The 23,066-nt window shown below is 37.8% G+C and overlaps 1 long non-coding RNA gene across 2 annotated transcripts in view; it reads left to right on the top strand.

Moving 5' to 3' along the window:
• The window catches only part of LOC112988553 (uncharacterized), a 52,404-nt gene that overhangs the window by 7,967 nt on the left and 21,371 nt on the right, over positions 1-23,066 (top strand). The window contains exon 3 of one of the 2 annotated variants that reach the window (XR_010387329.1): positions 6,893-7,066. The exons of the other annotated variant lie outside the window; for it this stretch is intronic. This is a non-coding gene — a long non-coding RNA (uncharacterized LOC112988553). Of the gene's footprint in view, positions 1-6,892; positions 7,067-23,066 lie in introns of those variants that run through there. 2 annotated transcript variants of the gene reach the window in all.

Here is a 23,066-nt window from a genome sequence, read left to right on the forward strand (position 1 = left end):
TCAGGTCTTTGAGACTCTGTGAGAAAAGGAAGTGCTAACATCTGTTTCCCCATGTTCCAATCAGTGAATTTGATATTAGTTGGAGAAAGAAATTCTCTTCAAGAATTCAGTCACGTTGGCTGTTCCACCCAACAGTAAAAGGAAAGCCCTCTTCTGCTGAACCTTTTTCTGCTGAAAATGCATCACTCCAGCAGAGCTTGAAACAAGCACTAAACTAAATTGACTGAAATGAGGGTCTGGCAGATTTCAGAGTGGCTGGAGATTAGATCTGTTGGGTCCACTTCTTCCCTCAGTAACTACAAGATTAATTGCTTCAGTTGTAAATGGCTTTGCTCCTCTTGTTAAGAGATATCTTAATAATTCCGACTTTTTTGTGGTTCAGTTAAAATTACTGTCTGCCTCTCAACCTCCAAATATGAGGCTAATGAAATTAGTGACTCTGAGGAGACCAGCCACACCTGCTTTTTTTTTCTTTATATGTGAATGGCAGGCAGAAGACATCGTGTCGCATTCTCGTCTTATGTATTTTGAAAATATACATGAAACAGCCCTAAATTGCACAGTATTCTACAGAAAAATGAAAGTGAACAAACCTTCATACAGAAAATTTTGTGGAATTACATCTTGACCAGCATCACACTTTGGTCACTAGCCTCCCTCACAGTATCTACATCATCAGTCCTTCCTCTGCTGCTCTTGGCCACCCAAATACAAGTTTACTGGAGCTCACTGTCAATCAATACCATCTGTTATTATTACAAAGCCAGTACAGAATCCAGTGATGTGGTGGTACAGAGACAATGTGAGTGTCAATGTATGTGTGGTTGGTGTCCTAACAGACAAAGAATAAGGAACACCTGAACATCTCTTGTTCTGCTATGTACAACTGTTTTTAAGTCTTTTTAGAGCTGGTCTGCAAAGACTAAGTTACATGTCCCTGGGGGAGGAGAGTGAAGAAGGGGAGAATGAAATATCTGAAAATTTCTGGAAACAAATTAATATAAAAGAGAAGAGTCATTTCTGAGATCTTACATATGTAAGTATTTTACCTTGGGACAACTAATGGTAACCCATACCCAGAGGTAAACATGTGATAGAATAGCCATTTTACGTTGTGGTTCACCGGTTATGAATCCTGGAATATCTGATACATGGTTATTAACCCTGCGAGAAAAGAAAATAATGATAATACATGCCCATTCTTAAAAAAAGGCTGTTAAGGAAGATCTGATCAAAAGATAAAAGTATTTCCCTTATTTTCCTGTAAAACTCATGCTTAGCCACCAGATGGCATCCACAGACTGTCCACCCATCTGAGCATATTCACCATCTATTTTTTAACTTCTGTGACCTGAGGCAATAGCATGACAGAGATGCTTTGCTTTCAAGGAAGTAAGAAAAGAAAAATGCAACGGTAAAATGAATGTGGTGGGTTTGGTCTTTCTGATTTCCACTTACACTTGCTGTACATCAGTGCAGCTACAGCATTTACAACTTGGTAAAGTGAGAAATCAGGCCTGCTGAATCTGTATGTTTGCAAAGATGTGTCTATGTAATGCATTTAAATCCAGCACAGTAAATTCATTCAGTTTAGGCTGTAGTTACATTATTCTCAAAACTCTTTCTGTGGTCTGGTTGGATAGGATCAGGTCAAGTCCTCAGCTTGCAGGAAGAGAAAATGCTGTACATTCAGCTGAGTTATATTGGCCTAAGCCAGTGAAAACAGTAGTCCTAGTTTTGTAGCATTTGGTGCGATGTAGCCTACAAACTATATATAGTAGGAAATACTGCAGCGTTGTAGGTTACTAGGAGTATACCCCTGTTGGGAGCCTGCTAGGATACCATCTGCTTGTTACAGCTTAGCCTTTCACTCTTGCGTGCTAATGTCAAAAACCTCCCTCTGTTCTTCCACTCTGAAGTCATCAATAACATGAAAGTTGAGGTGTGACTTAGATACATTGATAATAGATTCCTAAATTCTTCATTTAGAGAGATGATTGTTAGTATTTTGCAGAGATGGGGCCATGCTGGGCTGGACACTGTGCAAATCTGTCACAGGATGGGGCCTTCTTGAAAAAGGGCTTACAATCTAAATAGTATGGGGGACTATTAGGCTATTAGTGTGGGGGAGGAGTAGGGACGTGTCCAAGATCACAGAGCTTATCAAGACAGAACCAAGAAGAGATCCCAGGTATTCCAGACTGACTGGTGGTCTCTGAGTCTATAGCATTCACTGAACAGTGTCATTTAAGCCTTTTGTTTTCCTGAGCTCTTAGAACTGATTTTAACTTCAGTGTAGCAGGCTCCTTATTACTGTCTAAGGAGGACCCAAGAATAGCAATGCAAGAAACTGAGTTTTCCCATGAGCTGGCAGATGTGTGCTTTGTATTTGCCTTTTGCTTTCCCTGTCTGCTGGAAGTTTTTTCTGATCTGGCAGGATTTCGGGAACATACAGAAGGACAGCATTTTAATACCCTTCCTGCTCCAAAGGATAATTTGAGTAGGCAGGTTGGGAGAGACCATGCATAGCAGAGACATGCACCAAATGAAATGAGGCCTAGTGACTAAATGACTTTTGTTTCTTTGCCGAGAGATGTTAATGGAGTTTCTCTGGATTTACTGGATGCAAAGAATGGGAACAAATGGCTCTCTGTATCTAGTCGGACTCTGTCTAGCCTTGGGAGTATTGATCTAACAGGATTGTGTTATTTTTTATTTGGTTCTTTAAATACCTTTCTTTTTCTCTAAGAAAATAAATAAAGGCTTCAAAGAAAGTTTAAGTCCAGAAGAAAAATTTGCATGGATAAGTGGATTACAAGAAAGGATGCTAGAGTTTCCTGAGAACTGGTTTGTACTGTACAGTGGTTTAGGGCACGATGTGTGAGTGTCCTTTATGGAAAGCATTTTGGAGCTTTTTGCAAGGTTTGCGATTCAGGATGTGGTAAGGACTGGTGAATCCTGCATGTGTGTAGGCTGAGGAAGTGACAAGCTATGTGTCATCACTTTTTTTCTTCAGTCATCATCTGATGTTGATGGACAGAGGGAGGTTCTCTCCCCTTTGATGTAGAACAACTTTTCTATAGATAAGTCTGATCACTCTCCAACAGGACATCCTGGCCATCAACAAGCTCCTGCCTCAGCAGGATCTAGTGCCACCTGACTTTACTCTTGCCTTTTGGAAATCAAGGCATATCAGCTGAAAAGGAAAATTGCATTAGAGTACTGGGATCACAATGTCTTGTAATAGAGGAGTGAGCCCTTTAACAGGATCCTATTAAATTGTAAAACACTAGCTGAAGCGCAGTGCCGCAGGTGCTTCTCTTGCTCTGTTTACCTGATGAGAAAGTACAGCCTGTTTGTTGGACGCAGCTCAGGCCAGCTAGTTGCAACTGACAGATTAAATCACTTAGTGAGAAGGAAGCTGTGATGATTCCTTGATGTATCTTGCTAGGAGGGAGCACAAAGTGAAAGCCACTTGCATGAGTCTCTCATACTCAGTGTGAGTGACTGAACACATCTTGACAGTATGGACAAAATTTAGGACAAGGAGACGATTTAACAAGACTGTGGCCCCTCTCTTGCACACTGGCTGAAGCAGAGAATTATCTTGGAATTAAGAGCAGATTTTCAGTTATCTTATCCTTAGTTTTCATCTGAGGACTATGCTTCAAAAAGGACATAGCTGTGAAGTTAATTCCCAAGTAGCCCTTTCTCTCAGTTCTACCTTAAATAACAGCCTATACATTTGGAATGCTGCAGGGATGAGGAATCACAGACCCACTTTGTTTCCCTCCCACACATTTCATTTGCTGGTAGCTTTTCTAAAAGGCTTTACCATTGATTGCTTCCTGACCTACTTTATTTCACATGTGCAGACCAAGAAGCATTTAATCAGTTACTGTTCATTCTTTTCCAGAAGGAAAAGCTGGCAATACTATTTTTATTTTCATCTTAGGAAAAAAGAATGTTACTCATGTCCTGAGATAAGGTCATCATTTTCCTTTGGTTTAAGTAATGGGAGAGGACATGCCTATTAGAGCTTTTGCTTTAATAATTAACTCTCATTTCTGTGCTAGGATAAAAGACATTGCATCCTATTATCTTCAGGGTGTTCTTACTCTAACATGGGTCCCCAGAGCTGTTGGTGTCTATTTTTTTTCAGAATCTGGTTCCCAGTCTTGGAGATCTGGTCTACAGTCTTGAATAGCTAAGCTAATGTCTATTTCTGTTAGAGCTTGTGACATTTCCTAATTGCTTTAAAAACAAAAATCAATTTCAGACAGCTGAGAGTATAAAGCTGACCCTAACTGCTGTGAAACAATATCATGATTCATAATTAAAAAAAAAAATTTATTCAAGTTAGTACTACACTAGAGAAGTGGTAAACACACTTACCACCTAGAATTTATATTATGCAATTCATATATCTCTGATGGCTGTTCTGTTACAGACTTCTTCATTTTCAGTAGTCAGATGTGCAGGAAAGAGCAGAGCATGTTATATTGCTATTACTTAAGAGGAACGTAGACTATAGAGCGCTGCAGGAACTGTAAATCACTTGCTAGAGCCCTCTGCTGCAACACCGGAGTTATATTATTCTTAAAAAAATATGTCTTGTAATGGTACTGTCTATGGAATATTTATATCATGAAATATCCTTGAGGTTGCTAAGTGCCTTTGTTGCAGGGAGGGATTTTTGTATGCTAGTTAAAGTACTCTTGCAGACTCCTTTATCTGGTATTTCGCTGGGCTGTTGAGATACTTTATCATTTTGTGAGTGGAGTCATTAGTAAGGATGCCATGGTGCTTAGCTAGCCAGCTGATTTTAACAGGATAAATGTTTCTGAAGCTCAGTTTGACATTTGGTGCTTGCCCATTTCAGGGCCTGGTCCTACTGCTTAAGGTACTGTTTGTGTAAGTAAGGGCTGTAAGCTTGGGACTTTTTGATGTGCGGTGCATTGCAACGGAAGAGATCAGTAATTATTTTTTCCAGATGTTATACATGAGGAAATTCCATCTTACATATTTGTTTTTTAAAATAGAAACATCTTGATCTTTTATTATTATTATAGAAGATAACTCTTTATATTCCAATGAGCCATCTTGGTGCTACTGCTGAGATATCACATGAGAATGTCTCAGCCTTTACCTCCCCATCAACTGTACTCTATACAGTATACTTATGCCTGCTTCTCATATGCCACAGTGGAATGCATGTTAGAGGGGAGAGAGTGTTATCTAAAAAACACAATAGAAACCTGTTTTAAGATTTTCAGAAATAGCTAGTTATTGTAATTGTTCTGTTTGAGAGAAAGCAAAAGACCTTATCTTTTTGTTGTTGTTTTTCATTTAATTTTGCAGACAGGCATGAGAATTCACCTTCTGGAAAATCAGTCTTTCTGAGTTGTGTGTAGTTTTGCATCTAGGATCCTGTTTTAACCCTGGCTGTGACTTGCTGTGTGAACTGGAAAATGATCCGTTGTGTTATTTTTGGGACTCACTCTTCTATAGAATTAAAAAAAAAAAATCACTTGGGGTTTGAGGTTCACTTTAACTTATAGAGCCATCCTCAAAAGAAAAATGTTACAGTAAAACAAGTCTGTTTTTTCACTCCATTTGTTCTGTTACAACTATGTTGAGGACAGTAGAGCAAAGGGAGAAAATAATCAAGCTAGAAAAGAAAGCCTGCCTCTGCCATCACCAAAGCATAGCAATTGTATCCACAAAATTCTTACTTGATAACTGAATTATTCATTGAAACAGAGGAAGGAGGGAGAAAACGAGATAGATATAGATAAAAGCATCTGCTGAATAGCCTAGGCCAACAAGAGATTTGCTAATCGGATTCACGGCTTTGAATTTCACCCGCAAATCATTTGGAAGGTTGTTCTGTTAAAGGACTGTGATGTCTTGTGAATGTGATGGTAATAAAGAAAGCATCCTGGTGTTCCAGGCTGATGGTCTGGAGGACATGGATGATTCTGTGATGTTAGAGATGTGCGCTGTAATCGGACAAATGAAGTCAGGGACTCTTGTGCTGTTGCTTATACCTGTTTTCTTACTAATCTGTGGTATACCCTAGATCACTACGAGCTGTGGATTCTTCTGGGTATGAAATAGAAGAAGAGAAACCAGTAGAAGATGAAGGAGTCTTAAACCGCTATGTTGCCCATTTACACTGTGACATGGCATCCTTTTCTTGTACTATGCAGTCTATCCTATTGCCATCTCCACCACTGCTTCACTCAGACAGCCAAACTTCTCCTACCTTCCCCCCTTTTTTTTTCTCCCTCTCTGCATCATTCAGCAATGTATGTCAATGTGACTTAGGTGTCTCTGCATGTTGTCAGGTGCTCAGACATCAGGCTATTTTATAAATAAGACTCTTCTGTTTTAGGTCAGCAAATTTACCTAGACTGAAGCAATTGCTTTCCAGTTGCTCTGTGCTTCTGTAGAAGTCACTGTCACAAAACTTCATATGAGGAGGATGAAGACCTGCTCCTTTCTTGGCCAAAATTTGTGCCCTAGTATTTAAAAGAGCTTTTAGCAGTTTTATTCATTTTTCAAATTATTCAGGCAAAAAACAATGTTTGACTTCTAATTCTATGTGTAGTCTTGTTCTATCCTTGTCCCTATAGTGTCTGAACTCCTTTTAGTGAAAAATACAGCTAAAGCTTGATGCACATGAGCCTCTCTTTTTCTCTCCTTGGGGGAATTTGTAGTTGTATATCCTGTCCATTGGGTCATCAGGACACCAATAGTATTCTTAAATTTAATCTGAGCCAACAAATACATTTTCTTCACGACTGCTTTGGTCATTTCTAGTAGTACTGTAGCATTGCCAAATTATTACCTTTTCTACAATTTTTTTTTTTTTTTTTTGCTCGCACAGTTGCCTGGATCTGGCCCTTTAAATATAATAGGCGTCTGTTCTCAAACTGCTGCTTGCTATAGCTTCCATAGTGAATTTTCGTGGACCTTTGGGCAAGTATTCTGATGCCATGCTTTCAGAGGACTTTATCACGATGATTTCTGGAGCAGTGATATTTGGATAAACTCCTTTAAACTGCAAGTAAGTGTGTGAAGATGGATGATGCTTAGTTTCTGAATCATGTACCATGTATTTGAGATGAATCAGGTATATGTTTAGATGTCTGCCCTCTTGCATACTGTTTGAATAATGCTTATAGACTTGAGTCCTGCTTTTATTAAAGTCAGTGACAAAACCCTAAGTATAATGAAAGTAAAGCTACACTTCTTTGTTTAGGATGTATTTTATGATAGCTGCCAAAGCCCATAGACTGTATGAAGAAATCTGAAGACTGTGTGGTCTGATGCACAGTATAGATTTTAGATTTTGTTATACACATCACATGCATTTATTTTCTTGAATGCCTTTTAAACAGTAATGGTGAAACAGTTTGTTAGAATGAAACTTGCCTGTGCAGTGTTTGTAGCCTGAGAATTGCAGTTCTATGTTAGGATGAGAGAGCTAAAAACTGAAATGCGGAAGGAACAAGTGAGCAATTCATTTGTAACAGCAATACTTTGTCAAATGTAGGATTGCATAATTGGAGTAAAATCAGTTAGCTCTTGACAAATTAATAAGTTGGGTTTTTTTGTGGGATTACAAATCTGCATTAGGAAATTCTCATGTTTTCCTTTAAGGCATAGTCTGGATGGGATTATGCTTACCATTATTTAAGGTTGGACAGGATGTATTTGCTAAGTTAGGTGAGACTTGGATCAGATTTGATAGCTCTTTTTAAGAGTACGACTAATGGCCTTTACTCTCCAGGATTAATGTGTATGTCTCATGAGTAGTTTAAGTTTGAAGACTCTATCACAGGTCTGCGTTATGACTAAAGCTGTCACTATCTGAAAGTCAGGTCAACCTCAAAAAGATTTTTGAATATAATATATCATGCTGCCAACATCCTTTTCTTGCAGTACATTTATATTTGTCATTATAGTAGCCATCTGAAATGAATAACAGTAGTGATATCAGTCTTCCTCTTTTTAGGAGGAGGGGTAGCAGGAGCAGAAAAAAAGTTTTAACTGGAATGAGTTTACATTTTTAATTAGTATTTTTTCTTCTCTTGAAGGTGGGGGGTACTGACTGATAAGAATTTAGGGACAGAAAGTGTTCTCATGTATAATGAAAAGACCTCTTCCCTTCCAAAATAGTGTGTGAAATATATGAATCACCTTCCCTGAGAGGGCCAGACTCTGGATTTATCTTCTGTCTGAATTTCTTCTTTTCTCTGCTCCTGGGAATCACACTAAACAACTGACTTTTTATGTCCCCTTTTAAGCATGTTCTGTTCACTATTCAGCACAATTTCTACAAAAACGAAAAAGAAATTAAGGGTTGAGTCACTGTTTGAAAATTAGAGCATTTCAACAAGCATCTTCCTTCTGTAACATTTTTCTCTCGATAGTCTTACTAACTGTATTATTTTTTGTTTGTGTCTATGGATTTTTCAAGTCTGCTTGCTATCAGATGGTTGAGTTTCTGCATACAGAACTATCTGGATATTACATTTTTGTAGCCCTAATCAAGTGCCATGGTCTGTGCTCCTTCATCTCTGGAGTTCAGTTGTGCACCTTGTCTCAGGAGTGTCAGGAGACGATAAACAACCATGGTTTTGTTTGCAAGAGACTGAGGATTGGAGATCTGTTTTCACTCACAGTTGGAAATAGGCACAGTTGCTGAAAGGTATATCTAGGATTTTACTACCAGTTTATTTAAAGTAAGCTATATAGTATGAAGCAGGAGTCCTAAGGCTTAACCACCCTTCTTGGACTTAAAAAGTGTGTAAGAGAAAGACTCCAAAACCAGAAGACTCTTTACTGCACATGTGACTGATGGCATCAGATGAAGTGGGTAGAAAAACAGTGCCAGTATGAAAGCTTCTGGGATCATGAAGTGCAGGGAGCAGAACTGATGATGAACTTAGATAAACCCAAGAAAGAGATGGTTGTCTAACTTGAATATTGGTGAGTGGTATGCAGCGTGCTCTTTCTGCTACTGGAATGCCAAGGATGCTGTCTTGGTCTGCCTGTTCTTGTTAGAGACATAATCCATCACTGAAATTGCCCTTTTTCCCCCTCAGTGTGGCAAAAGCAACAGGCATCATAGCCTTAGTGCATGTATGAGCCACTCTGGGCAAATCTCACCTTGCAGGAACAAGCTGGTGATACAGCCAACACTGCCAGTGATGCTTACAGGGCTTTTGGGGCTTACTGTATAAATCTTGCATGTACAGGAAATCACTAGGCTTGCTGCGTATTCACTTTGGAGTCACTCTCTGCCTGCTTAGTCTTGCATGTCTGTTTTCAAGGCTACTTTGTGCTGGGCCCCTTTCACATGAGCAGGATGGGACTGACGTGATCCGCAATTGAAAACAGCACTGACAAACTTGGCAACTCTCATATCCAAAAGCATCCAGGCTGACTGGAAAAGCTTGATAGTCACTGTACCTCAGTAGTCCCCACCTGGCAATCCTAGTGCTAAGTATCTGCTGCAGACTCGCATACATGTAAAAAAATGCTTGGAGCAGTTGTTTTTCATTTTACAATGCTCTTGGACCAGGTCAGAAGAGGCCTTTCACAGTCATCCAAGTTTTCTTTGGAGGAGTATTCCAATTCTTCCTTCAGCATACCCATAAAATGAGCAAGCCATTGCCAGTAGGCTGTGTTTCCCTCCTCTAAAGTTTGTATGGTGACTTTATGTGATTTTCACCGCTGTGTGAATGGACAACTTGTAATGCTTGTCTGTTTTGCTGACAGTACTTCCATAAAAAACATGTGCCTGTATTTCTTTATCTGGTTTTCAGAATAATACTTGGGCCTGTCAGCATATTCTTCTGTGCTTCTGAGGAAAGCCAATTAACCCCTCTGTACCTGTTTAAAAGCAGCCAGAAATCATTCAGCTAATGTTCACTGAAGTGCAACTGCTTTACTCTTGTATCTTAAAATAGCATTTTTAAATTTTTCTAGTTAATAGCTTCCTTAAAAAGAATCCTCCCTGTAATCAAAATAACATTATGGAACTTTGCAAAAGCATGTGCCCTTTATTTCCTCTCCAGAACCCTAAAAAAGTAAGTTTTTTCCTTGCCTTACAGCTAATATACTGCCTTACAGCTAATAAAGCGTTGGGAATTTCAGGAAGGAAAAGGTAAACAGGTTCATATTTCAAATACAGCTCTGTTTCAACATAGTATTTATGCTCTTACCCTTTAAGGACACTGATCTCTGTCTAGATTTTCAGTCAGTTTGTAAATGGGCATATGTTTGTGTGTGACTCAGAGGCCTTTTCACAATTTCAGTTTATTTTTTAGAAATAATATAATAATATACAAATTGCATATTGTGTGCATGTGCTAGTCTTCTGCATCCAGTGTGAAATGATCACCTGCTATTTTCCCCCATTTTTAATCAATGAAAGAGCAAAAAAAAAAAGAAAATTTCCTGAGTTGGTTGTTCAGAGCTATATGCTTGCAGCTATATTAGGCATCTAAACCAAGAGCTTTTATGGTTTAAGTAACCTATCAATATTCTTTCTCTGCAAATATTTACCATGACTTTCCTAAGCAACAAAAATAAAATGTCCTTCTTTTTCCCCCCTTTTCTTCTTTTTCCCCTCAAAGTCTAAAATCGTGGTTTGTTAACTGAAGCCATCCAAGGGGAGCCATGTTGAAAGAGGAAGAAAGAGAAAACTTCCAAAGAAGATTAAAATAACTTTATTGAACCCCCCTCTTAACTTGGCTCAGATACCAGCTCTTGACCCAGAGCATTCTAAAATTGAAGTTGGTGTTTCATTCATTTAAATATTTTACAAAGAGTATTTTGCATTTTTTTTTAATTTGTTGCTTGGCAGTCTAAGTGATCCAGTAATTTAAGCAGGTGCCTATCTTAAGCATACCACTGCTCAAAGGTCCTGGAACAACCATCATAAGCCCAGATCTAAAAATGCAGTGAACTTCTATATTGTCTGCATTTTATCTACTTTTTATAATGTCAAAGTAGTCTGCCTAGTAAATTAGTAACAGGCTGATTTTTCTAAGTATTCCACATTACAATCTCTTCAGTTGCCTCAGCCATATATCTACTAGATAACAAGCAAAACTGTGTAATAGCATTTTAATCCTTTATGAGTATACTGCAGAGATGTTCCCAAATCTAAAAATTATTCTTAGCATGCAGGAATCTTTATACTGAACTTAGGGAAAATATTAGAATGCTGTGTCATTAACTATCTGAAATATTCCCAGCTTCTTGTTTGCTGCAGAATATAGCCATCTAAAGTGGATAATCTTTACAAGAGGCAGAGATTAATGAGGCAAATCAAAATAAAGAAGAAAATCACAAGTATGATGAGGTGCATCTACAAAATGAGGATGTTAGATCAATGTTAATTAAATAATCATTTTTTAAAGGGCATGCAAGCAATACTTCTAATAAATGCAACGTGTTTTTTTTCTTGCCTTTAATACCTGTTATATTTGGAAATATTTCTTTCACTAACAATATTTGTCATTTTTCATTTGGCAAACCCTGTTGGTTTCTTTCCTTTCTATATTGTTTGAAGCAGAAATGAATATATGAAAGAAAGCTGGACAGGAAGAAGAAAATTCTGTAAAAAAATACTGTTTTAAAATGTTTTTATTTCAAAAGATTAGAAAAAAATAGTTACAATTTTTGTAAGACTTCCTCTGTTCAAATCGTCATTTTTCCAAACCTTTTTTAACAAAATTCTTTTTATTCCCTTGAAAATGAGAAAGTTCCTGAGATAAAGTCACTAGTTTTAGATAACCGTGGGGGAGGGGAGAGGAGAAGAGGAATAGAAACTTTTTTAAGTGGAGGAGGGAAGGAAATCCTGTTAGGAAATCTTTGAATTGGCTCTTGGTTTATTCTAAACAGCTGAATTTTGAAAAGTTTGGACTTGAATGTTTTCCTGAGCCAAATTCAGAACATACTGAAGTCTATCAAGAGCCATTGGAATAAGTGATAGTGGTGAAGAAGATAGGTGAAGTGGGATATAAGATCTGAAGGTTAATTGAACTCCTTTGAAGAATTTCGGTTGATATTCACCACAACACACAATGAAAGACTGAATGTTGAATTAACTCTGAGAGTGTAAAATTCTTCAGTATCGACTTTACTTATTCTGCCTAGAAGCCACACTTTACAGGTGAATTTTAAGTTGTGTATTAGGGAAAACATTGAAAAGCTCTGGCTCAATGATTTACCAAGCCAGAATTCATTAAAGGCGGTGAGCACAGTCTGTAGAAGTATTACTATGTATTTGCCCTGTTGTTACACTCTTCTGTTTATAGCTGTTGGTGATAAAATTCTGGGCTCACAGCCTCTTGAGCTGAGCTCGTATCACTGTTCTTAGGTACTAATTAATTAATTAGTAAATGAAAAACAGAAACAGACTATCTACAGTGAGAGCATGTTCTCCTTTGCTGGAGACATTTAAAAGCAGGTGAGATAAACTAATGTGGCTTGGGGTGGGGGGAGGAGTGACTGAGCAGGGAGGTGGGCTCTAACCTTCAATTATGCTTCATGATTACAATGTCAAAAGTCAGGGAAATGTGCCAGGAAAAAAAGGAGTGTGGTCTTAAAAAGAGCATATAGGTTAATTTCAAGTATTTTTTCAGTCACTTGTACCAGCAGCAGGCACAAATAATCTTGCAACTAGGGATCTCTGTCTGATAATGGCAGTGCCATTGTGGATTTCATTTCTGTCATATCTATCCACTCCTCATGGCCCTTCTCTGTATTAGTCAGGGAATGTGGAAGATGTGTTTCCAGTGGGGCTGAAAATGATCTGTCAGGCAGGAAAGCTTCATCACTCGCTGAACAAGCAATAGTATATTGATCATTCAGCAAACATCTCCTGTAGAGCTCCTTGCCCTAGAAAATCAATCCTTGACTAACTGGTGCATTTTGTAGAAGCAGAATATACAATAATTCTTAAATGACTTACACTTCTCTTTCAGTACCTTTAGCTGCGTATCTTCTTGTGGTTATTATTTAGGTTGACTAAATATATGTTCTGAATTCACTGTTTAGTGTAAAAAAAATCACACAAATGCCCTTTTCTTAGATCTTCAATGGCCTCAGGTCTTCTAAGATTCTTAGATCTTCAGCAGCCTGAGAATTGGGAAAAAATAGAATTTCACTATACTTCCACTGTGCTGTGAAGAGCAGAGTATTGCAGATAGTTTTCAGTGGTGAAGAGCTAGGGTGAGTATTAGGACAACTTTTTAACTGTAAAAGGAGTGAAGCACTGTAATAACCTCTGTAAGGTAACTGCAGAATACTTTATCTTCTATAATAGAGCATTCTTCTACTCTTTAGCAAAAAGTCAATTTGACTTACATTGATGGAGTTAGCAGCTGACTGTACTTTACAGTCATCATTCAAGGGTCTAGAACAAATTGTTACGTGAATGAAACAAGTCAGCAAATTAACTAAGAATATATAATGTTATTGGAGCTCTTTTCCCAGAATTGATTCAGATGAATTTTGGAAGCTTGGGATTTTGATATCAGAAAAGTCCACAGACAGTTATTTAATTTTCTAACAGTATTCTCCCTTATGTGACTTTCAGTAGAGATATATTTGAATATTGTGCATCATAAATTTTGGCAAACAAAATAAGTATAAAAAGTAAAATGGGCATAATCAAAATTCTGTAGTCCGACACTATTATAGAATGCTAAAATCTACTTATCACACATCTTTTCCTAGATTTGGTATCTGTGTAGCAAAACAAAATCATTGGCTGTTACTTCATAGTTACCTTTTTCTACCCAATCAATGGAGATGTCTAGAGAGAAAAAATGACATATTGGAGAGACTGCAATTGCATTTCAGAGCCATAGAAAAATCTATGACTTAAACATCAAATGAAGAATCTTCAACTGAAATGCTTTTTTATATTATCTGAAAATGTTAAAGTTGAAAGTACATCAGAAGTCACAGACAGATGTCTAACTGCCTTCTGAAGTGGATAGTACTGCCCGAAAAGTCTCTCTGAACCTGACTTAAAGGGAGGACTTGATCATAGAAAATAAGGTTCGAAGGGACCACAGGAGGCAGAAAAGGGTGTATATATTTATGAGATGGATTTTGTTGCTGACATGCTTATCCAACAATTCCTAAACATCTTCTATGAGAGAGGTTTCACCAGCTTTGACTGGCAACTTATCCTGTGCCTCATTTTCCTTATTGCTATGAAGCTTTTCTTTTCTGATGTTGAACAAAATCTCTGTTACTGTAATTTAACACATTAATACTGGTTTTACCTACAGTGGGAATGAAGTGAAGTTTATTCCCTTTATCTTGTTACAGCTGTCATTTACTTATTTGAAGATCAATATACATTTTCTCATTTTTCCGTCTTTAAAGAAAACAGCTCGCACCCCCCCCGCCCTTTTTTCTGCTAGGAAATGTTGGTTGTCTTTTTTCTAGACCTGTTCCCTGAACTTTCTCCAGTCATATCTTTCTTGTATTGACATGTGGAAAGTTAAGTGAGTGACTTTATATACAGGACTTGTAAAGAGGTGTCCTGTGAGCTATAGTCTTCAGTCTGACAGAGTGGAATGCTTGCAGATACGTGCATATGGAAAGCTGAAATGCAGGCATAGGTGAGGCTGTGCTTAATCAGTCAAACTGACTGTCACTGAACTTCATCAAAATCTGATGCCCCAGATAAGGCTGTCATTCCCAGATGATTTATCAATTACATTATGAATTCTCTATTTCTTGAGACAGGCTCTTCTGCACCACACCTTTGTGAGGCTAAGACTTCTCTGCTTTAGAAGGTAAAGAATGAGGTATGAATTAGCTGTCATTTCTTTTGAACAGCCTGTTAGCATCAATCAGCTGGATTACTGTGCTTTTTTGTGCTTGACAGAGGTATCCTGCGTGGAGTGATTGGTGATATACCAATTTTATCATCGGTTCTCTTAAATTACATTTTGTATTTTTGATGAAATACTTGTTTTGAATTCAACAGCATAGGATTCCGATGGAAAGTAAAATCTTCATCTGCTGCCTCTTAGAAACACCTGGCATTTGCTTGTAAGTTAAAAGAGAAAAAGGTTACTTGATATGATGTGCTTGAGAAATATTCAGTTAAAAAACAATGTGAATGCCTACAAGCCAGAAGAAATAGAATTTTATCTATTACCTTTTATAGATTAAGAATCTTTACTCTTTTACTCCATAAACAATGAAGTATTTAAGACTGAAAGATTATGGCAAACTTTATTAAATCATTGTCTTTCTTGTAAAGTAGCTATAAGAGACAGTTAAACACATACTTCACCCAAAACAGAGGAAGATGTAATAGCACTCAGTAGTCAGCATAAGCTCTGCAAAGGGTGTTTCATTGTGTGTGATACACACTGAGGTGGAGAAAGGAGCAACCTGCCGGAAGGAAGAATCAGTCCAAACTTAGAAGAAGCATGAAGAGTAAGTTAGAAGGTTTCTGGAAAGGTGCTTGCTGGACAAGCTTGCTAGGCAAGGGAACTGCCTTTGTCTCCATTCCTTGTGTTTGAGGGGATTCAGATGCTTATAAAACACCAGCAGTATCATACATATGCTGTCACCGAGCATTTTTACAATTTCTCATCCTACCTGATTTATAAGAAGCTGTTTTATCTTCTCTCTCTGATCAGGAAGGTAACCCTGGTGCTAGAAATAAAATTGCCAAGGAGATTTATTATGATGTAGTATTTACCTATAATAATGTGGAACAAATAATAGAAGAACCTGGGACAATACAAAGACTGTTATTTTTTTATTACCATAAAGAGCTGAAAAAATGACATTCAGTCTAACACTTTTGTTAGAGCAATAACTGCAAAATATCTAGGCAGGCTTAAAAACACAGTTGCAAAATTCTTCTCTGTAATAGTGAGAAAGCTTAGTGAGAAAGCCTTGGCTATAGGTTATGACAGATTCCACCCTTACCTCCCCAGAATGAGGACTGGTTAACAAAGATATGACTTACATGTAAATTGCTAAAAGATTAAATACAGCTTGGATGTAGGTGCTAAAAGTGATTATCTAGAATAAAATTGAAGGATCACAATCAAAATCATCTGTATGGATGTAGAACTGATCCATTCAGGAGACTTGGGTAACCATGGACACAATGCATTTTTTATCCTACTTCAACTGTAACATACCAAGGCCTGGATGGAAAAGGTCATGATGTGCCAGTTTATAGTAAAAGCTATAGGGATAGCTTATTTGCTTAGTTCAGGGTAGTAGCACAAATATGAAGGTGGTTTTTAGTGGCCAGCCTAGGTCACCCAAGTCTGATAGAACTGAAGAATAAAACTTTCAGAAAACAGATTGATTTAGAAATCACACAAGTGCTGGACATGCAGTGGAAAGCCAGCTAGCCAAAGCATGCCAAGAGCTAGATATTGAGGAAAGAATCAGCTGTTTGAGATGATGGAGGACCTGTGGAGATCTGTGTTACAGGTATACCAAAGAGCTGTAAAGGTAAACTGGCAATAAACTGATTTATAAATGTTTGACTGGACTTGAACTTAATTCCAATAGTCTAAAGAAGACTAAGGATACACTAAGAAAGTAAAAAATTTGTTGTACTAAACTTTCCTTGCACAAGAAGAGGAAACAGGTAATAGTAAGAAATGTAGAAGGTGAAAGCTGGTTCTAAGTATAGCTCTGTCTAGGAAAAAGAAAATTCTATCCTGGGTCATGGCATTATTGAACTATTAGAAAGCAAAGTATATTGGCAATAATGCAAAAATAAAGGAAAGCATTTCTATTAAGTGCTGGCAGTATAAAAAAATCTGCTCATAAAAGGGATGATTATAAATGCAAGACTGGTTATCAGAAAGCATCACAGATATCCAGGGAAAATCCTCCTGGATTGAAAAACCACCCAGGTTAATGGACAGATTTGGAAGTGCACAAGCGGAATTCATTAGGTCTGCAGCAGAAGAATGGTGTTCAGCTCTTGAAATGCTGAAGGAAGTGGCAAGCTTATAGGGTAATTGACATACTGACCGAACAACCATTTTTGAAAGAGGCATTCTACAAAATTTTTGAGGTGAAGGGGTCAGAGCAGAAGTGCTCTAAATAAAGTCAGTGATTACAATGAACATGAAGTTATACAAAAATGGGGTACGACAGCCCTAGAATCCAAATAAGTTTGGGACATGGAAAAACTGATCTGCGTTTTAGCATGGCTAATAACTTTAGAGTCAGTCCTATGGGAAGTATCTGCAGATTTCATCTGCTGAAGTTACTTTTTGAAAATCTGGCATAGATCGAATTGTAGGTGATTGGCTTTCAGGAACTACTACAGGAGAAAGACATTATTAGAACCTCTGAGTTCTGTAGTCTTTCTGCAGTAAAATAAAAAAGGGATAGAGATGTAAAAGTGATGAAGGAGTGAGCAATCTCAGTTTTTTGGCTGAATGAGCAGCAATAGGTAGGAGAAATCTGTTTATATACTATAGATACAGAAAAATATATGCTTTTGATTCAAAAGTCTATATCAGTGTTTCTGATCCAACATAAAGCTGATACTGGAAGATCCCAATTCATTAAACAAACCTATGATTTTATTGATAGAAATGTGGTATTCTAGATCTTTGAAGAAAATATCATGAAGATCTCAGTGAGATTTTAGTCCATAGCTCTAATTAAGAAGAAGGAGAGGAGCACCAGACTGCACAGAATTAGATGAAGTATTTTTAAACACTTCCTGTCTGTAATATAGATGGAGGATCCCTGAGGATGTAGCAGGTCATTCTGACTCCTGGCACACAATATTAAAATTGAGTGCTAGGAAGTGTAAGAAGACTTTAAAGATGTTGGAGGGTGGGAGTTTTCATAGCAGATAACTTAGAGATGGATTTGGGGCTACACACCTGTCTGATCTGAGGCTTCATAAGAGTATTCCATGGTGAGCTGTTGGCCTGTTCCAGATCTGCTGACATTGATAGGTCTGGAGGTGGTAGGCCTGGTTTATCAGATCTACTGCATGTGCACGGTTGCTCTGAACATGCACGGTTATTGCAGGCTCTTCAGAAATCAATAGAATGCCCTTTGACTCAGCACAGCATAGATCACTAAAGATAGTACTTTATGGCAAAAAGTGGGTTAGCCTATACATCATGATATTTATCCCAGGACAATACAAAAAAAAACCTGATGTATTTGTAAATTGTCAGTGTGTGGAGCTGAAAGCTAGACTTTTGCTAACAAAGAAACATAAGACTGCATGCATCACAGCCCTCTGGAAACGTACAATATCAGAATATCACAACTCTTCTATTAAAGAGGGCTTGGATTTTTTGAGGCTTTTTTTTTTTTTTTTTTTTTTTTTTTTTTTTTTGCCAGTTTGGCTGTTATTTTAGTACTACTGCATGGGCTGAGCAAATCACTTCAGCAGCTGACCTAATGTTGCTTAGTATTTTCAGGGCTAAAATCTTTGTTCACAGTTTCTGTTCTGGCCTAGCTGTGTTTCAAAAACTTTTTCGTGTTAGGCAGTGCAAGTACTATCAATTTTCGGAGAAGTACTGATGCAGGAATATAAATTATTAAACAAAGAAATGACTCGGAACATTAAAAGTAAATTCCCCTGAGAGGGAGCATTGAACCTGACTTGATGAATTCCCAGACATGATTAATGATTAGAAATGAACTCTTCAGTCATTAGTTGTCTGGGAAGAGTCTTGTGAGTGGAGCAGATTAGGGATCCCTGTAGCACATCCTTAGAATTTTGCAGGGCAGCTTGCCAAATGGTTGAAAAAACTGTAAAGCTGCTCTTCCAGTCAAAAGCGGGTGTAGATGCAAGTGTGGTAACTCTAAGGCCTTCTTTACATGCTGAAGTAGAAAGGAAAGTAATTCATAGCTCAAGGACATGAGTGTGCTCAGCATGAGAGTTGCCTTTCTTATTGTCCATATTTTGCAGAGGTGCGAGTGGTGCTGGCCTGTTTTCTAAGACAATGATTGCAAGGTTGCCAGGGTAGACTGCAATAATAAAGTTTTACAGAGGTAAAAATACCAGGGTAAGCCAAGTCTGCTGTAATATAGATGCTTCTCTACTGCTGTTTGTGGAGCTTTAATTTGCCAAAAACAACTAATACAGTGATTTTGCATATTCTTGTATCAGTTCAGAGTTTCTGACATAGTTTATGTCAGTTTATGTTTTTACCTGGCTCCTTCCTTCCTAAAAATTTCCTTTTTATTCTTGTTGTTTTCATTTTATTTTGTTCACAGTCCTGCATTATTTCTTTTTCTCCTTTATATTCAATACCTGTTGTGATTTCCCTGGATTTTAGGGAAAACCAATCAGCATTCACAATCACTCCTAAGATCTGTCTGTTAGTATGTTGATGAAGAATGGCTGATGAACTCCCAGCACCAGATGTTCTGTCCAACTGCTAAAGCATAAATGAGAACCATGCAAAAGTATATTGCTCAGTCATCATCATGAACTAACAACATCCGGTTCATTTGCAGGTGCCCTCTGCCACAGTAACATTATATTAAATTCCATGCACTGTATGATAAAGGAAACTAATATATTTTCTATCAGGCTGTGGGGGAAAATAGGTTCTTCTGTCAGTAAGTCAGACTGCTACTAACTTTTGAAAGAAAATGACTGAAAATAAATGAGTTTATTTGCTGCTGTTTAGATTCTCAATTTCCAGCTAAACCAGAAATTTCAGTGACTGTTTTCTGGCTAACTGAAGTTTTTTCCTGCACATATGTTAAAAAAAAAGAAAAAAGGAATGAGATACATGCTTTTGCTTTCCTTGATTATTTCTTGAAATATTTCTTGATTATTTATTATTTATTATTTATTATTTATTATTATGTCTTTCTGTTAGCCCAGTCTGCCCTGGTGTGGTTCGGGCAGCTTTGGTTGATGGTTGTTCTTCGGCTAAAATACCCAAACATAAGAGGGTACTATTGAAATAACTTTTTCACTTTGCAGTGAATCTCCAGACTGCAGAACAGTACTTGACATTGATGGTTCATATATGGAATCTTACCTGACATTCAGCTCTCTGCCTTTTTTAAGGTGTTCTCAGGGCAGCGTTAAAGATATTCCTCTCAAGCAATCAATTTAAACTGCACTGCTCTGTCTTGCTCTTAAAGCCCTATGGACATGTTCAGCATAACATGATGCACCTACTGTAAATGAATTCACAGATATCACAATGAAAACAGAGTTTTCTCTTCTGTTTCTTAGAAATGGTATCAATTAGATCACAAGTTCTTTTTATAAGAAGAGAGAGAGGAATTAAGATGTTTGAAGTGTTGAATGCCTGCTGTTAAGAGCTTTGTAAGGAGCTGAGGTATCTAGCTACATGTCTTATTTGCCAGTATTGACTTAGAAGAAAAAGAATGCTTCAGTTCTTAGAAATAATAGACAAAAGCCACACTGAAACAATGTGATAGAAAAATCCCTAAGCTGTTTCTTGTTGGTTCTCAGATAAAGGACTTGGTTGGAGTCAAGAACCATTTCTGTGGTAAATAGCATTTCCCTCGTTGGATATGATTTATGTGTCTGTTTAGGCATTTTTTTTCTATTAGTCCAATTTGTCATAGCATGGTTGGGGTCATAGGCGGGCTTTTCTTTGTTAGTGATAGTGTTACTGACTCCTGTACATTGGTTCCAGGCTGAGTTTCATATTCTGTGAGAAAGCAGTCTGCCAGTCAGACTGTCACAGAAGCAGGACCAGGTCAAGACCATTCACTGAACTCTTAAACAGGAATGCAGTGGGGGAATCTTTATCTATATTATTCTCCCCAAAAGGTAGCTTCCTAGAAGCCGTGAAGATATGTTAGTGTTGTATGTTGTTTAGTCTTCATCTGGATATACAGCTTTAGTTAAATTGATTAGTGTTTCTAGTTTTGCTACATTCCACCCCACACACTTCACTGCATAGCAGTAAAGGTTTGAGTGAGTTAAATGCAGGAAGATGAATAGGAGTGCCATTGATTTTTGGAGTGGGTGAGTTGTACTACTGGGGAAATTTTGCTATAATTGATAGGGCTTTTTCTGTCTCCTTGGGGGAGATCAACTGTGGATAAGAACTCCTTTTTTGTAGGGGTTTTTAGTACTAGTTCCTGTGTACTTTGCCATAAAGAAATTTTCTTTATTGAATTATATGTCTAAATTGGGATAGCTGACTGAAAACTGTGTTTCCCCCTTCATAACAGAATATTAAGAGGAGGGTCGGCCTCTGAATTTTGCTTTGCTGAGAGCAGTGTGTGTGCATGTGTAAAGGCATCCTTCATGAGCCTGTTTTGATCTCTTTCCTCTGGGTTCACTGTTAATGATCGTAGCTAGCTTTCTTTTAGATACACTTTCTGTGAATTTGCTGAGATTTCCTTATAGCATTGGCCTACTTTTTCTAATATTAGGCTTTATGGTTCATTGGATTACCTTATTACCGATTTTTCTTCCTTGTTTTTCCAGAGGATTTCGTGATGCTGGGAACTCATGCTTTTTCATTAGCTCTTGTGAATGTGAACAAGTGCCACGTTCCTTTCACTTCAAAGTCTCAGTGCTACTGAAATCTTCCTTTAATTTCTGTATTGGCTCCTGAATCAAGAAAAATCTAGATATTTTCCCTTGTAACTAACTTGTCTGTTTTGTAAAGAAAGGAATTTATTTTTAATTTCTCCTGGTTCCTGTGTAAGTATTCGTAATTTCTTTGTATTTCTCTACAACAACTAAATCACCTTCCTCTGTATTGTCCCAAAACACAGCTTCTTCCTGTATATGTTTTTAATTACAGTGACAAGCTAGGTTGTGCAATGGAATGGAATATTTTAGGATTCTCTGGAACTCCCTGTTTTCTGAGCCTCTCATGTTCTGCTGAGATTTGGTTTTCTTGGCCATAAAATATTGCTGCAGTTGGGAATTCACAATTTTATTGTTTTTCTTTTCTTCCTGGCTTGATGGTGCACCTGGTGATTTCAAGAAAGAAGATGAGTCCATGTTTGAAGCAAGCATCACACTAGACTGAGACTCTTAATGCAAGCATCCTGTTCCCTCAGCCCTCTCTCTCTTCAAAGGGCAATGCTAACAGGTGGTTTATGATGCTGCAGTCTTTCCGAGTTGAAGAAAACAGATACAATAACAGTGCAAATACGTGCTAGACTGTATCAGCAGGGGATGACGTGAATCGATAGCTCCCTACCTTTCTGCATTGTTTCGATGTCTGTCTGAGATGAGAGCGCACAGATAATGCACGGACTACTGTGATTCAGCAGAAGTCGGGGCACATTCCCTGCATATGTGTTCTGAATGTGTGTGTGTTTAAAATGTGGGTGACAGTTTGGGGCCATCTCTACTTTGGACCTTGTCTGTGTTTGAGTACTGAAGTGGAAGTGAAAGGCTTTCAGAATGTGAAGGTGTGATTTGGGAGTTCCCTTACTGACAAATTTGACAGTTTGCTCTTGAAAAGCAGCTACTTACAATAAAACTCTAGTTTGGGATTCCTTTATTTTTGAAGCATAGTTATAAAGTTTCATCCTTAGGAGTTCTCAGCAAATGTTGTAATTTCAAGAACCGCATGAGGATAGAATCAACCCCCTTCGGGTGTCTGTGAATAATTTTTTTTTTTTTTTTTTTTAATCTTAACCTAGGCTTTGATCATCTCTTTGTGTGGGCTTCTCAGAATAGCCATCTCCTCTTGTAATCATTAGAAATTTTCCTCTTTCTTTTGCTAACGGTGGAGGTAAAGCTTGTTGGGATCTTTTTGCTCATTTTTTCAGGTAAAGGTAATGGAAGAGGAAGCAGGAAGGGAGCTAGAAATGTTGACTGTGTGCAACCAATATCTCTCCTGAAATACTTGTTTCAGTAAAGCTTTCTTTTCTCATTTCCAGAATTTGATTTAAATAATAATTAAATAATAATAATGCAGATAAAACCATTAATCTGGAGAAGATCGCTTGTCTGAGACATGGGGAAATCCAGGTTCAAGGAATGGCACTGCTTGATTTAGAGCATGTGTTTCCCACCTCCCAGGTGAGCATAT

This window comes from Dromaius novaehollandiae, chromosome 1 (genome assembly GCF_036370855.1).
Source record: "Dromaius novaehollandiae isolate bDroNov1 chromosome 1, bDroNov1.hap1, whole genome shotgun sequence".
NCBI classification, from domain to species: domain Eukaryota; kingdom Metazoa; phylum Chordata; class Aves; order Casuariiformes; family Dromaiidae; genus Dromaius; species Dromaius novaehollandiae.